Genomic DNA, 15,388 nt, shown 5'->3' with positions numbered 1-15,388 from the left:
CAATATCATGAAAATGGTCATACTCTCCAAAGTAATTTACAGATTAAATGCTTTTCCCATCAAGCTACCACTGACTTTCTTCACAGAATTAGAAAAAATAAAATGCTTTAAATTTCATATGGAATCAAAAGAGAGCCCATATAGCCAAGATACTCCTAAGCAAAAAAAAACAAAAACAAAAACAAAAAACAAATCTGGAGGCATCATGCTACCTGACTACAAACTATACTACAAGGCTACAGTTACCAAAACAGCATGGTATTGGTACAAAAACAGATATATAGACCAATGGAACAGAGGCCTCAGAAACAACACTACACAGCTAAAGTAATCTGATCTTTGACAAACCTGACAAAAACAAGCAATTGGGAAAGGATTCCCTATTTAATAAACAGTGTTGGGGAAAACTGACTAGCCATATGCAGAAAACTGAAACTGGACTCCTTACTTACACCTTATACAAAAATTAACTCAAGATGGATTAAAGACTTAAACGTTAGACCTAAAACCATAAAAGCCCTAGAAGAAAACCTGGGCAATACCACTCAGGACACAGGCATGGGCAAGGACTTCATGACTAAAACACCAAAAGCAATGGCAACAAAAGCCAAAATTGACAAATGGGATCTGATTAAACTAAAGAGCTTCTGCACAGCAAAAGAAACTATCTTCAGAGTGAACAGGCAACCTACAGAATGGGAGAAAATTTTTGCAATCTATCCATCTGACAAAGGGCTAATACCCAGAATCTACAAGGAACTTAAACAAATTTAAATTTACAAGAAAAAAATACCATTAAAAAGTGAGCAAAGGATATGAACAGACACTTCTCAAAAGAAGACATTTATGCAGCCAATAAACATATGAAAAAAAGTTCATCATCTCTTGTCATTAGAGAACTGCAAATCAAAACCACAATGAGATACTGTCTCATGCCAGTTAGAATAGCAATCATCAAAAAGTCAGGAAACAACAGATGCTGGAGAGGATGTGGAGAAATAGGAACGCTTTTACACTGTTGGTGAGAGTGTAAATTAGTTCAACCATTGTGGAAGTCAATGTGACAATTCCTCAAGGATCTAGAACTAGAAATACCATTTGACCCAGCAATTTCATTACTAGGTATCTACCCAAAGGATTGTAAATTATTCTACTATAAAGACACATGCACACATATGTTTATTGTGACTCTATTCACAATAGCAAAGACTTGGAACTAACCCAAATGCCCACCAATGACAGACTGGATAAAGAAAATGTGGCACATATACACCATGGAATACTATGCAGCCATAAAAAAGGATGAGTTCATGTCCTTTGCAGGGACATGAATGGTGCTGGAAACCATCATTCTCAGCAAACTAACACAAGAACAGAAAACCAAACACCGCATGTTCTCACTCATAAGTGGGAGTTGAACAATGAGAACTACATAGACACAGGGAGGGGAACATCACACACTGTGGCCTGTCATGTGGTGGGAGGCTGGGGAGGGATAGCATTAGGAGAAATACAAAATGTACATGGTGGGTTGATGGGTGCAGCAAACCACCATGGCCTGTGTATACCTATGTAACAAACCTGCACATTCTGAACATGTACCCTGGAAATTAAAGTATAATTTTAAAAAAACAGTCACATTTATATACACTAACAATGAACTATCTAAAAAGGAAATTAGAAAATAATCCCATTTATTCCCATTTATGACACTAAAAAGAATCAAATACCTAGAAATAAACTTAACTAAGGAGGTGAAGATTTGAACACCATTCACTACAAAACACTGAAGAAAAACAAACAAGACACAAACAAATGGAAAGATATCCCATGTTCAATAATTGGAAGAATTAATATTGGTAAGGTCCCCATACTACCCTAAGAGATCTAGAGATTCAATACAATCTCTATCAAAATTCCAATTGGATTTTTTAAATAGAAAGAAATTATAAATTTCATATAGAAGCACAAAAGACTACAAATAGTAAAGCAATATTGAAAAAGGACAAAACTTGAGGTATCACACTTCCTAATTTTGAAACATATTACAAATCTACAGAAGTCACAACAGAATGTTACTGGCTTAAAAACGGACATATAAACCAATGGAACAGAATAAAGAGTCCAGAAATAAAACTCTGTATATATAATCAACTGAACTTTGACAAGGGTGTCAAGAATATACAATGCAGAAGAGATAATCTATTTAATAAACAGTGTAGGGAAAATTGAATATCCACACTTAAAAGAATAAAATTGGACTCTTATCTCACACTACACACAAAAATCTACTCAAAATGGAATAAAAACATAAATGTAAGATTGAAACTTGTAAAACTACAAAAACCACTAGAAAAAAACAGAGGGGAAGCTCCACAATTTTTGTCTAGGAAATGATTCCCTGGATATGACCCCAAAACACAGGCAACAAAAGCAAAATAGACAAATGGGATTATATCAAACTAAAAAGTTCCTGCCCAGAAAATAAAACAATTGACAGACTGAAGACACAGTCTATGGAATGGGAGAAAATATTTGCAAACCATACACCTAAGGGGTTAACATCCAAAATGCATAAAGAACTCAAACAGCTTAATAGCAAGAAAGCAAATAAACCAACTTAAAAATGGGCAAAGAACCTGAATAGACATTCTTTCAAAGAAGACATACAAATGGCCAACAGGTATATGAAAAAAATTCTCAATATCACTAATTATCAAGGAAATGCAAATCAAAACCACAATGAGCTATTGCGCACACCTGTTAGGTCACAATGATCAAAAATCAAAGATAACAAGTGTTAGTGAGGATACAGAGAAACAGGAATCCTTGCACACTGTTGGTAGTAATTTTTTTTTTTTTTTTTGAGACGGAGTCTTGCTCTGTCACCCAGACTGAAGTGCTGGAGTGCAGTAGCGTGATCTTGGCTCACTGCAAGCTCTGCCTCCCAGGTTCATGCCATTCCCCTCCTCAGCCTGCTGAGTAGCTGGGACTACAGGCACCTGCCACCACGCTCAGCTAAATTTTTGTATTTTTAGTAGAGAAGGGGTTTCACCATGTTAGCCAGGATGGTCTCGATCTCCTGACCTCATGATCTGCCTGCCTCAGCCTCCCAAAGTCCTGGGATTACAGGCGGGTAGTAATTTTAAATGTTGCAGCCATATAGAAATAGTATAGAAAGTAGGCCAGCATCATCCTGAAACCAAAGCCTAGCAGAGAGACAACCAAAAAAGAGAATTTTAGACCAATATCCCTGATGAACATCAATGCAAAAATCCTCAATAAAATACTGGCAAACAGAATCCAGCAGCACATCAAAAAACTTATCCACCATGATCAAGTGGGCTTCATCCCTGGGATGCAAGGCTGGTTCAACATATGCAAATCAATAAACATAACCCAGCATATAAAGAGAACCAATGACAAAAACCATATGATTATCTCAATAGATGCACAGAAGTCCTTTGACAAAATTCAACACTCTTTCATGCTAAAAACTCAATAAATTAGGTATTGATGGGACGTATCTCAAAATAATAAGAGCTATCTATGACAAACCCACAGCCAATATCATACTGAAGGGGCAAAAACTGGAAGCATTCGCTTTGAAAACTGGCACAAGACAGGGATGCCCTCTCTCACCACTCCTATTCAACATAGTGTTGGAAGTTCTGGCCAGGGCAATCAGGCAGGAGAAGGAAATAATGGGTATTCAATTAGGAAAAGAGGAAGTCAAATTGTCCCTGTTTGCAGATGACATGATTGTATATCTAGAAAACCCCATCGTCTCAGCGCAAAATCTCCTTAAGCTGATAGGCAACTTCAGCAAAGTCTCAGGATACAAAATCAATGTGCAAAAATCACAAGCATTCTTACACAGTAATAACAGATGAACAGAGAGCCAAATCGTGAGTGAACTCTCATTCACAATTGCTTCAAAGAGAATAAAATACCTAAGAATCCAACTTACAAGGGATGTGAAGGACCTCTTCAAGGAGAACTACAAACCACTGCTCAAGGAAATAAAAGAGGATACAAACAAATGGAAGAACATTCCATGCTCATGCGTAGGAAGAATCAATATTGTGAAAATGGCCATACTGCCCAAGGTAATTTATAGATTCAATGCCATCCCCATCAAGCTACCAATGACTTTCTTCACAGAATTGGAAAAAACTACTTTCAAGTTCATATGGAACCAAAAAAGAGTGTGCATTGCCAAGTCAATCCTAAGCCAAAAGAACAAAGCTGGAGGCATCACGCTACCTGACTACAAACTATACTACAAGGCTACAGTAACCAAAACAGCATGGAACAGAACAGAGCCCTCAGAAATAATGCCACATATCTACAACCATCTGATCTCTGACAAACCTGACAAAAATAAGAAATGGGGAAATAATTCCCTATTTAATAAATGGTGCTGGGAAAACTGGCTAGCCATATGTACAAAGCTGAAACTGGATCTCTTCCTTACACCTTATACAAAAATTAATTCAAGATGGATTACAGACTTACATGTTAGACCTAAAACCATAAAAACTCTAGAAGAAAACCTAGGCAATACCATTCAGGACATAGGCATGGGCAAGGGCTTCATGTCTAAAACACCAAAAGCAATGGTAACAAAAGCCAAAATTGACAAATGGGATCTAATTAAATGAAAGAGCTTCTGCACAGCAAAAGAAACTACCATCAGAGTGAACAGGCAACCTACAGAATGGGAGAAAATTTTTGCAATCTACTCATCTGACAAAGGGCTAATATCCAGAATCTACAATGAACTCAAACAAATTTACAAGAAAAAAACAAACAACCCCATCAAAAAGTGGGTGAAGGATATGAATAGATACTTCTCAAAAGAAGACATTTATGCAGCCAAAAGACACATGAAAAAAATGCTCATCATCACTGGCCATCAGAGAAATGCAAATCAAAACCATAATGAGATACCATCTCACATCAGTTAGAACGGCAATCGTTAAAAAGTCAGGAAACAACAGGTGCTGGAGAGGATGTGGAGAAATAGGAACACTTTTACACTGTTGGTGGGACTGTAAACTAGTTCAACCATTGTGGAAGTCAGTGTGGTGATTCCTCAGGGATCTAGAACTAGAAATACCATTTGACGCAGCCATCCCATTACTGGGTATATACCCAAAGGATTATAAATCATGCTGCTATAAAGACACATGCACATGTATGTTTATTGCAGCGCTATTCACAATAGCAAAGACTTGGAACCAACCCAAATGTCCAACAATGATAGACTGGGTTAAGAAAATGTGGCACATATACACCATGGAATACTATGCAGCCATAAAAAATGATGAGTTCATGTCCTTTGTAGGGACATGGATGAAACTGGAAATCATCATTCTCAGTAAACTATTGCAAGAACAAAAAACCAAACACCACATATTCTCACCCATAGGTGGGAAGAGAACAATGAGAACACATGGACACAGGAAGGGGAAAATCACAGTCTGGGGACTGTTGTGGGGTGGGGGGAGGGGGGAGGGATAGCATTGGGAGATATACCTAAAGTATAATAATAATAAAAATAATAATAATAACAAGAAGGAAAACAAGCAAAAAAAAAAAAGAAAACCATGGAAACATCTTAAGAGATTAAAAAAAAAAAGAACACATCCATGTAATTAAACATGAACTGTTTAATAATATTTCAAAATTTTCTGAAATAATAATAATGATAATTATTCAAAAACTATAGTAATAACAAAAACAAATAATGACAATACTAAGTGCTCACAATAATACAAAGTGATTGGAACTCCTGTACATTGCCAATGGGAATGCAAAATTGCACAGCCACTCTAGGATCCTTCCACTTCAGCCTCCCGAGTAGCTAGGACTACAGGTGCATGCCACCATGCTTGGCTAATTTTTTAACTTTTTTTGGTAGAGATAGGGTCTTTGTTGCCCAGGCTGGGCTTGAACTCCTGACCTCTAGTTGTCCTCCTGCTTCAGCCTCCCAAAGTGCTGAGATTACAGGTGTGAGCCACTGTGCCCAGCCCCACTTGGCAGTTTCTTCTACAGCTTAACACACACTTCTCATATGACCCAACAATGCTAAGTGAACTGAAAACTCATGTTCACACAAAAACCTATGCATGAATGTTTATAGCAGCTTTATTCATAACCACTAATAACAGAAAACAACCCAAATGTCTTTCAGTAGGTTAATGGGTAAATAAATTGTGGTATATTTCAACAATGGAAACACTACTGAATTTAGCAATAATAATAATAATAAAGATCCTGAACACACTTTTGTTCTGATGTTTCTAGATGGTAAAACCACAACATCACATTGAATTCCATTCTCATATAAAGGAGAGAGGAAGAGGTCATCAAAAAGCCAAGGATAGGACTCAAAATATGACAGCAGCATCAGCAATTTGGGCAGAGTTGTAATCAGCATTTCTGCCTCATAATTGATGGTCAAGGAAGCTGTGGGCAGCTGGGCCCTGACAACCCTCAAGGAGGCCACCAAACCCAGAAAGAAAGCTAAGGCTGCTTATGATCAAATAGAATAAGGCAAACAGAATAAAGGCACTTTAGAATGTGGGGGAAAAAAAGCTCAACCTTTTTTTTTTTTTTTTAAGATGGAGTTTCACTCTTGTTGCCCAGGCTGGAGTGCAATGGAACCATCTCAGCTCACCACAACCTCTGCCTCCCAGGTTCAAGTGATTCTGCTGCCTCAGCCTCCCGAGTAGCTGGGATTACAGGCATGCACCACCACACCCAGCTAATTTTTGTATATTTAGTAGAGACAGGGTCTCCCCATGTTGATCAGGCTGGTCTTGAACTCCTGACCTCGGGTGATCCACCCGCCTCAGCCTCCCAAAGTGCTGGGATTACAGGCATGAGCCACCACACTCGGCCTCAACTTTTAACTTTATTTTAACATCGTATAATTACCTTAAATTAAATTTTAAGTGGCATTTATAAAGAACATAATATTCTTTATAAATGAGTTATGAAGAACTCTGCTAGGAATATAAAAACTCAGGTTCTAGGTTCAGCCTTGTCACTTTCTAGAAATCCATCAGTATTTTAAAATATACCCAGGATTTGTTTTAATCAGGTATGGTAAGATGACAGACACACACACAGCTACCTTGAAAGAAGAGCTTATGGCTTATGGTTCCCAACAGGAGGGTGCATGTCACACCATGCGGAGCCACACAGCAAAGCACTGGGGCCAGTCAAGAGGCAAAAGAGGTGTAGTAGAAAGCATGGGTCTGAGTCTTTATTGTGGCTTTCACAGGAAAAAAAATCAAGACAGAGCAGGCAAGCTAAATAAATTAGGATTAGATAATTTGAGTAATTTCCATTTGTTCTGGAATATATGAGGTGGTCCCTTGCTTTCTAGTAACTGGCACTATGGTGAGTTAGGGAAGGAGGATAATGTCCCTAACAATTGGAACCTTTTTAAAAAAAGGTTTAAAAAAAGATTTTAAAAAAAGAGACAGGTGGAAGCGGGTATATGGACTCCAGATTGGCTGGTTCACATGACAAATGTATGCTCTCAGCAATCTGATTGGTAACTCTAGAAAATCACTAACCTTGGGAGGAGCAATCTCTCCCCAGCTCCCCAAGGTCCCAAAATATCAAAGCATCATAATATATAGAAAATAAACATGATTAATACATCAGTGAAAAATATTTAACTTCTCTAATCCTCAGCTTCCTCAAAGTTACAAAAGTGAATAAAGCAATCCCTGCCTTAATCATGGTGATCAAATAATAAATGGGATCTTGGCAGGGTGTTGCGAGCACCTGCTACAACTACTCTACCCCACCACTCTCCACAACAGTGCTATAGAACTAAAGAGAGTCATTTCTGAGGTTGAAATGTTAGGTTTGTGAAGCAGATACATACAGAAGGAGAAGGGAGAATGCGGTAACTCAAATCAGACCACGGGAAAGTATGCTGTTACAGGAAATTGTTAGTGCCCTGAAGACATGGAGAGCTGCGGGTTGATGGGCTGCCATCATGACAGTGTTGGGTCTGCTCTGACAGTCCACTAGGCTCACGTATACAGGGCTCATCTATGACACTGGGTGATTTTAATACTCCTGAGCAGCAACTGGATTCTACTATGCAATAAATTGCCTCACTGATGGTAATTGGGAAAAGGATCAAAATTTACCATTTACCATGAATGCTTTTGCCAACTTTATGAATGAATAGTTCATTGGATTCTGTGATTGGTTTTGATATTTTTCAGGTTCTGTTATTGTTGACCTTTCTTTCTACAGAGTTCAAAACCAAAGACCTTATTCCTAAACTGATAACCGACTACATAACAAAAATAAATAAATAAATAAACAAAGACGCACTTATAATCCATATGTTTCCTTTTGAAAGAATCAGCAAGGCATTTGAATTGCTCCAAGGTGGACATTGGTGATTGTGCATGAGTGGTGTGTGTGTGTGTGTGCGTGTGTGAAGAATTTATGTGAGAGATCTTATACATGTGACTTTTACCTGAAGTTTCATGAAAAATGAGAGGGCTCAGATTAAGTGTAAAACTGAGCAGTTGTGGGAAATGGTTTAGAGAATAGAAAAAAAAAAAAAAAGAGCTTTGAGTCAGTTGTGAGGTGCCTTCAGCCTTTTGCCCATGTCCTCATTTATAAAATGGAGATAATGATACCACATCTTTTGAGAGACTTCTATGAAGACCAAATGTGAAAACAAAAATGACCAATGAAAGAAAACATGCTACCAAAGTATATTATAATAAAATTGTCTTTGTTATTATATTGAGTGCTAGTAGATATGACAAAGAAAACTTATATCTTAATTAGCTACCTACAAAACTAACAAGCTACAGTGGGATTCTGGAAGAAACAAGAGTGTGGTGTGAGCATAGAGAAGCAAAAGGAAACAGGGAAGCATGTGACCATGAAGTGAATACTTAGTGTCAGAGATCAGAGGCTTGAAGAAAAGGATAGAATAAAACCTAAAAATAAAGAAAAGAAAGATCTCAGCATGCTAAAGGAAAGAGAAGTTCTCCAACACCCGTCCTGCTTATTTTTCCAATAAATTACACAGCTGGGCCCACTTTATCACATTGGTAATTTTGTTGATACCAACTTTATCAACTTTTCCATTAAAGCCAAACTGCACTTAGTACATACAGTCAATGATGGGCTGTCTCTATGCCAAGTGTATTCCTTGTATAACTGATTGTGTAATGGCTGAAATTGAGAAATTGGGGCAGAAGTGTCAAGTGATTCTACAGATTGCCAAGATCCAAGATCTGAACAATGACCATGCACACACAAAGGAACCTATGCAGATGACTGCTTAGCAGATGACTGATTCAGCATCATCAGTGTTACATTGTGGCCATGACTGACTGGACCTTAAAAGATGAATACATAAGATTCCAAGCGTTGGTAATCATGTGCATTTCTTACCATAGATAAAATATTGAACAGATGCCAGATGATTATGGAGCCCCTCAGTTCTAATACGTACAAGACAAAGTTCTTCTGCCTTTCTTCTACCAACTTTCTCTTGCTGCCAGGTCATTAAACATGCAATACCATGAATTATTATTCTATTCACCCATGCTCTCTATTATGAGCTAAGTATGGGTAAATACACTCACTTTTTGATGCTGTTTTGAAATTGGTATTTTGTCTCATTTAAAAATTTTAAATGATGATCAAAGAGTACAAAATCTCAGACAGGAAGGATCTGTTTTACTCCCTTTTTTGAGGTCTGTTGTATGGCTGGTGAATATAGTTAATAATAGAGGATTAGACATTTCAAAATTGCTAAGACATTAAATTTCAAATGGACCCACTACAAAAATGTTAAATATTTGAAGTGATGTATATGTTAACTAGCTTGATTTAATTATTCTACACCGTATACACAAATTATGGCATCACTTTGTAACCCATAAATTTATACAATTATAAATTGTCAATTTACAATAAAAATTAGTTGCATCTTTTTAGGGAAAAAAAGGAAAAGCTACAATGTGTGCTACTTCTAAGGGTTTATTTTCAATCAAGCATTTACTATTTGACATTTCAGAAGTATTTCTATTCAGCATACATTCCTTAAGTGCCTAACAACAAGACTCTATTCTAGACAACTGGAAAAACAAAATTGAATGTAATCACTGTCTTCAGGTTGTTGATGGATCAGTCCTGGAGCTTAGGGCGCTACATGGCTGCATAACTACAATAGAGGGCTGGATGTGATGTCTGGTCAGAAAAGCTAAGACTCAAGATTCAGGGCATGGGGACCTCATTACTAACTCGATAGAGCTGGGAAAACACCACTCAGCTAGGCCTTGGGAGCTTGTAGATCTATAACGCAAACTTCTAGGTGAAAAGCATCATAGAAATTGGGACAAGAATCCATAGAACAGAAAATAAAATTTGCATACAGAAAATAGCAAACAATATAGTTTGCAAGGACCACACTGTGTTTGAGTAGAATAGTGAGTTTAAAGGTCTTGATTGCAAAGTATATTTTTAATCTAATTAAATTAGAGTGCAAGAACTTTTACGTCTAAAAACAACTAGGTTTCCCTAGCATATGATCTTGCTTTTCCTGAGCCTAAGTATATGATATTGCTATGAGACCCCACCTAGTAGTGACTGACAAAAATCAACAATAGTTTCAGTTGAAATTATTAGTGTCCACTGAGTGGATTGGCTGAAATCAGTAGAGCTCCAAAGCATCTGAAAAATATAGATGTTGGTTTGCTTGACCTTAAAGTCACTTTCCAGCTTGGTGATACCACCTGTATCTCTATGTATATTGAGATGAGAGCAAATGAGACTAGTGTTGTGGGTTCTATAACAATGTAATCAAATACATTTCTAGAATTTTTAAATTCACCTTTAATTAGCTATCTTTAAAAATCTTTAGCTAAATATTTGACTCCTACACCCAGGCGGTATTCAAATGGGTGCATTCCATCAGTCACCAATAGCAAGGGAGTATTGAAATCCATCCATCACCAGTCCTAGAAAGGCAAAAGACACCCCTACATTGCTAACAGTGGATTAGAAACTGCACCTTTATAGAAAAGACAAACATGCTGAGAATTTAGCAAAATTGCAAGTATTCATATTCAAAGCATCAGGCTAACACAATGTTTCACAACAGTGTTTGTGAGAAAAACTAAGTTAAAGGTTAGAAAACACATACAGTTTTTTCCAATTCTGTGAAGAAAGTCATTGGTAGCTTGATGGGGATGGCATTGAATCTGTAAATTACCTTGGGCAGTATGGCCATTTTCACAATATTGATTCTTCCTACCTATGAGCATGGAATGTTCTTCCATTTGTTTGTATTCTCTTTTATTTCCTTGAGCAGTGGTTCGTAGTTCTCCTTGAAGAGGTCCTTCACCTCCCTTGTAAGTTGGATTCCTAGGTATTTTATTCTCTTTGAAGCAATTGTGAATGGGAGTTCACTCATGATTTGGCTCTCTGTTTGTCTGTTGTTGGTGTATAAGAATGCTTGTGATTTTTGTACATTGATTTTGTATCCTGAGACTTTGCTGAAGTTGCCTATCAGCTTAAGGAGATTTTGCGCTGAGACGATGGGGTTTTCTAGATATACCATCATGTCGTCTGCAAACAGGGACAATTTGACTTCCTCTTTTCCTACTTGAATACCCATTATTTCCTTCTCCTGCCTAATTGCCCTGGCCAGAACTTCCAACACTATGTTGAATAGGAGTGGTGAGAGAGGGCATCCCTGTCTTGAGCCAGTTTTCAAAGCAAATGCTTCCAGTTTTTGCCCATTCAGTATGATATTGGCTGTGGGTTTGTCATAGATAGCTCTTATTATTTTGAGATACGTCCCATCAATACCTAATTTATTGAGAGTTTTTAGCATGAAGGAGTGTTGAATTTTGTCAAAGGACTTCTGTGCATCTATTGAGATAATCATAGGTTTTTGTCTTTGGTTCTGTTTATATGCTGGATTACATTTATTGATTTGCCTATATGGAACCAGCCTTGCATCCCAGGGATGAAGCCCACTTGATCATGGTGGATAAGCTTTTTGATGTGCTGCTGGATTCTGTTTCCCAGTATTTTATTGAGGATTTTTGCATCAATGTTCATTAAGGATATTGGTCTAAAATTCTCTTTTTTGGTTGTGTCTCTGCCCGGCTTTGGTATCAGGATGATGCTGGCCTCATAAAATGAGTTAGGGAGGATTCCCTCCTTTTCTATTGATTGGAATAGTTTCAGAAGGAATGGTACCACTTCCTCCTTGTACCTCTGGTAGAATTCGGCTGTGAATCCATCTGGTCCTGGGATCTTTTTGGTTGGTAAGCTATTTAAAGTTCATATGGAACCAAAAAAGAGCCCACATCACCAAGTCAATCCTAAGCCAAAAGAACAAAGCTGGAGGCATCACACTACCTGACTTCAAACTATACTACAAGGCTATAGTAACAAAAACAGCATGGTACTGGTACCAAAACAGAGATATAGACCAATGGAACAGAACAGAGCCCTCAGAAATAACGCCGCATATCTACAACTATCTGATCTTTGACAAACCTGACAAAAACAAGCAATGGGGAAAGGATTCCCTATTTAATAAATGGTGCTGGGAAAACTGGCTAGCCATATGGAGAAAGCTGAAACTGGATCCCTTCCTTACACCTTATACAAAAATCAATTCAAGATGGATTAAAGACTTAAACGTTAGACCTAAAACCATAAAAACCCTAGAAGAAAACCTAGGCATTACCATTCAGGACATAGGCATGGGCAAGGACTTCATGTCTAAAACACCAAAAGCAATGGCAACAAAAGCCAAAATTGACAAATGGGATCTAATTAAACGAAAGAGCTTCTGCACAGCAAAAGAAACTACCATCAGAGTGAATAGGCAACCTACAGAATGGGAGAAAATTTTCGCAACCTACTCATCTGACAAAGGGCTAATATCCAGAATCTACAATGAACTCAAACAAATTTACAAGAAAAAAACAAACAACCCCATCAAAAAGTGGGCAAAGGACATGAACAGACACTTCTCAAAAGAAGACATTTATGCTGCCAAAAAACACATGAAAAAATGCTCATCAGAGAAATGCAAATCAAAACCACAATGAGATACCATCTCACACCAGTTAGAATGGCAATCATTAAAAAATCAGGAAACAACAGGTGCTGGAGAGGATGTGGAGAAATAGGAACACTTTGTTGGTGGGACTGTAAACTAGTTCAACTATTGTGGAAGTCAGTGTGGCGATTCCTCAGGAATCTAGAACTAGAAATACCATTTGACGCAGCCATCCCATTACTGGGTATATACCCAAAGGACTGTAAATCATGCTGCTATAAAGACACATGCACATGTATGTTTATTGCAGCGCTATTCACAATAGCAAAGACTTGGAACCAACCCAAATGTGCAACAATGATAGACTGGATTAAGAAAATGTGGCACATATACACCATGGAATACTATGCAGCCATAAAAAATGATGAGTTCATGTCCTTTGTAGGGACATGGAAGAAATTGGAAATCATCATTTTCAGTAAACTATCACAAGAACAAAAAACCAAACACTGCATATTCTCACTCATAGGTGGGAAGTGAACAATGAGAACACATGGACACAGGAAGGGGAACATCACACTCTGGGGACTGTTGTGGGTTGGGGGGAGGGGGGAGGGATAGCATTGGGAGATATACCTAAAGTATAATAATAATAAATAATAAAAAAAAGAAAACACATACAGTTATCGTGCATTTTTTAAATTAATTCTCAAAAATACTTAAAGACCAAAGTCACCAAAGTTTTGGGGTAAATGCAAAGAGTAAATCTAATTATCTGAGGAGATGAGATAGGTATTGATAATAATTTGATGGAAAGCATGCTTTTATTTATGGAATGGCCACTTTTGCAAAGTTGAGAAGCAATAAAAAGAACAGAAAATCTGCCATTTCTACCACTCACATTAACTATAACTAATAGGTAGTGACTACTAATGAGCCCCAGAAATTTATTTTGAACAGTATTATCCCTACCTTGAAACTTAATTCCAGAACTTAACCCTGGAAGAAGGTTTTTTTCATTAACTTATTCACAAAGACCTCATGCAATTTACATTGCTGAAATAGCTATCAGGAAGTACTGCTTCTGTTTAAATACACTTTATTGGAATTGACTTGATAATTCTTTTTTTTATGACTTAGGAACATTTGATGTTGGCACCAGTGGTAAAACATTAATACTGCCTTTGTAACATTAGCACGATGTGTGGTAACAGAATAAAATGTGCTATAGAGGATCTGGGATAAAATTCCCTGAGAGGAAGAAAAAAATGCAGACCAAGCTTCCAGAGCTTATGCAAAGACTCTTAGGCAAGAATGGTATTAACCCACTCCACCCCACAAACAGAAGTCATTTGTTAGAGGAACCTCTTGAACTTAGCATTTATAGGATATGAGCTGATGTAAGCTCTGAAATCACTTGACTGCCTCTTTCATTTATGGAGAGGGAAATCAAGACCCAAAGAAGTACAGTGACTTTCCAGAATTACATAGCCAGTTACCAATTGAGCAGATTCTCCTGGATTCTCAACTACTCCTTTCCTTTTTTTGAAATGGAGTCTCACTCTGTCACCCAGGCTGGAGTGCAATGGCATGATCTTGGCTCACTGCAGCCTCTGCCTCCTGAGTTCAAGCGATTCTTATGCCTCAGCCTCCGAAATAGCTGGGATTATAGGGGTGCACCACTACATCTGGCTAATTTTTGTATTTTTTTTGTAGAGACAGGGCTTCACCATGTTGGCCAGGCTGGTCTCAAACTCCTGACCTAAGGTGATCAGCCCACCTAGGCTTCCCAAAGTGTTGGGATTACAGGTGTGAGCCACTGCACCCAGCCTGCGACTCCTTTCTCTACATCAACTTTCTATGTTATACTCACATTTTGTCATTTCACCCCTTGAATTCAATGCCTCAATCACACTGAGGTCCTTTCAATGCTTCCCCCAAAGTCTGCCCCTCAAAGAATGATCTCAGGCTCTCTTTTCTCTGAGCCTTCACACTTGTAGTTCTTTGTTTTGGAACCCACCCATGCCATACCCCAACCCCACCAAATTCCATGTCTCATTAACTCCTAGCCATTGTCCAAATCACAGTTTAGCAAGGCCTCTAAGTTCTCAGAAATCTAGGTTATATACATTTTCTCTCAGTTCCCAGACAGAAATAAACAAAAGAAATAAAGCAAAATAAACCCAAAACAAATAGACGAAAGAAAATAAGAAAAATAACAACAGAAATTAATGAAACAGAAAAGAAAAATTGAAGAAACAAGAGCACTGAAAAGATCAACAAAATTAATAAACTAAGAAA

General features: G+C 37.7%; 1 long non-coding RNA gene and 1 pseudogene across 2 annotated transcripts in view; one reads left to right on the top strand and one right to left on the bottom strand.

Moving 5' to 3' along the window:
- Positions 1-15,388, bottom strand: part of LOC129035188 (uncharacterized) — a 145,820-nt gene that overhangs the window by 66,291 nt on the left and 64,141 nt on the right. The gene's annotated exons all lie outside the window — the stretch shown is intronic.
- Positions 8,906-9,507, top strand: LOC129035187 (rRNA-processing protein FCF1 homolog; annotated as a pseudogene).

This window comes from Pongo pygmaeus, chromosome 3, assembly GCF_028885625.2.
Source record: "Pongo pygmaeus isolate AG05252 chromosome 3, NHGRI_mPonPyg2-v2.0_pri, whole genome shotgun sequence".
Taxonomy (NCBI): domain Eukaryota; kingdom Metazoa; phylum Chordata; class Mammalia; order Primates; family Hominidae; genus Pongo; species Pongo pygmaeus.
Note: the sequence above shows the minus strand (reverse complement) of the source record. Positions and strands in the feature narration are given on the sequence as shown.